Genomic DNA, 2,500 nt, shown 5'->3' on the forward strand with positions numbered 1-2,500 from the left:
TGACAAGGTTTGAAAAATTCAATAAAAATGGTAGGCTTGAATGTCGACAAAGTGACGCGAAGCGGAAGCCTACCATGGCGTAAAAATGTCGACAGAATTTTTCGGACCTTGTCCTGCCATGGGCTGCGCGCAGCATGCCGGCAGTCTGTGCGCAGCGTGCGCACAGCATGTCGGCAGCGTGCGCGCTGCTGAGCCTGTCGACAGAAATTTTCGAAACTTGTCCTGCCATGCGCGCGCGCAGCTTGCGCGCGGCGTGCGCGCAGCATGCCGGCAGCCTGCGCGCAGCATGCCGGCAGCCTGCGCGCAGCATGCCGGCAGCCTGTGCGCAGCGTGCGCGCTGCTCAGCCTGTCGACAGAAATTTTCGAAACTTGTCCTGCCATGCGCGCGCGCAGCGTGCGCACAGCATGCCGGCAGCGTGCGCGCAGCATGCCGGCAGCGTGTGCGCAGCGTGCGCGCTTGGGAGCCTGGCCGCAGAATTTTTCGAAACTTGCAATGCCATGCGCGCGCACAGCGTGCGCACAGCATGCCGGCAGCGTGCGCGCAGCATGCCGGCAGCGTGTGCGCTTGGGAGCCTGTCGACAGAATTTTTCGAAACTTGCCATGCCATGCGCGCGCACAGCTTGCGCGCAGCGTGTGCACAGCATGCCGGCAGCGTGCGCACAGCATGCCGGCAGCGTGTGCGCAGCGTGCGCGCTTGGCAGCCTGTCGACAGAATTTTTCGAAACTTGCCATGCCATGCGCGCGCACAGCTTGCGCGCAGCGTGTGCACAGCATGCCGGCAGCGTGCGCACAACATGTCGGCAGCGTGCGCGCTCGGGAGCCTGTCGACAGAATTTTTCGAAACTTGCCATGCCATGCGCGCGCACAGCTTGCGCGCAGCGTGCTGATTCTGTCGACAGCGAGGCTAGCGAAACTTCTCCTGCCATGGCGTGCGCGCAGCGTGCTGACTCTGTCGACAGTGAGGCTAGCGAAATTTGTCTTGCCATGGCGTGCGCGCAGCTTGCGCAGCGTGCGCGCAGCCTGTGCGCAGCGTGCGCGCAGCTTGCGCATTCGGTCGACAGTGAGGCTAGCGAAACTTGTCCTGCCGTGGCCTGCGCGCAGCCTTCGCGCAGCATGCGCGCAGCATGTGCGCAGCATGCCGGCAGCCTAGTTCCAGATTTTTTCAAATGTCGACAGAATTTTTCAAACCTTGTCAAACCCCATTTTTATTGAAATTTCCTCGCACAATAAGCTCCCCATAAGTAGTCTATGATTTTTAGGACCTTCTCCAAGTTACAAAACTAAAAAATTCCTCCCGGATTTGTTTTAATGATTTTTTCAATTTTACGACTTCTAAAAATAATAAAAAATACTTCCCGACTTCAAATATTTATGAAACTTTTTCCCATCAGAGATTGCATGTTTCTTAGTATCCCTGCAAAAAATCACGTCCAAATACCTTGTATTGAATTATTTAGAGCCCATTATGACTCCTCGCGCATAGGTGATGTCTCTTCCTGTCAAAGGGCTAAATGCATAAAATGCTATATAGGGGGGTGTGTGTTGCCTGCATATGCATGGCAGCCCATGCCCTCCTAGCTGCAGCCCCCTTCCCCCACGCCACACCCATGTCATGTTGCCTCGATATGTTGCCTCGGTATTATGGGTTTGGTGTCGGGGTCGGGGGGCTGCCACCCATGGCGGTGGTGGCCGGAATCCGGCCGCCGCCACCACGCCGCCGCCATGGGTGAGGGGGAAAAAAAAAGGCGTGGAAAGTTGCGAAATGGGGTTGTCTAGGCTTTTTTTTGGCATGGAAGAGCATGGAGTGCTAGGAACTCCTTCTCAAATGCGCGGGCATGTCGACCACAACCTCATTTCGCAACAACAACCACCCGTGTGGGGTGGCGGTGGGTGGATAGTCGCGGATTGGGGCTTGCCAAGCCAATGTTTTCAAAAAAATTCATCAAAATTAAAAACAAATGTTTTGTTGCCTTCGGATTTGTGGGCGAGCGGTGAGTCGGAGTGGAGCCGGTAAAGTTTAACCTCGGTGTGCATGGTTGTTTTTAGAAACTCAATCCAATGCCGGGGACGTTGAAAGTGACGCTCTTATGAGTTGCAAACCCGCAAGATTTAAAGAACCTTTTCAAAAAAATTTCAAACCAACAAGATTTAAAAACAGAAATTTTCATCAAAATGAAAAACAAATGTTTTGTTGCCTTCGGACTAGTGGGCGAGCGGCGAGTCGGAGCGGAGCCGGTAAAGTTTAACCTCGGTGTGCACGGTTGTTTTTAGAAACTCAATCCAATACCGGGGACGTTGAAAGTGACGCTCTTATGAGTTGCAAACCCACTAGATTTAAAGAACCTTTTCAAAACAATTTCAAACCAACAAGATTTAAACCAACAAAATTAAAAACAAATGTTTCGTTGCAAACAAATTGTGGGCGAGCGGCGAGTCGGAGTGGAGCCGGTAAAGTTTAACCTCGGTGTGCACGGTTGTTTTTAGAAACTCAATCCAATA

This window comes from Prunus avium, unplaced genomic scaffold, assembly GCF_965620075.1.
Source record: "Prunus avium unplaced genomic scaffold, drPruAviu1.hap1.1 HAP1_SCAFFOLD_18, whole genome shotgun sequence".
Taxonomy (NCBI): domain Eukaryota; kingdom Viridiplantae; phylum Streptophyta; class Magnoliopsida; order Rosales; family Rosaceae; genus Prunus; species Prunus avium.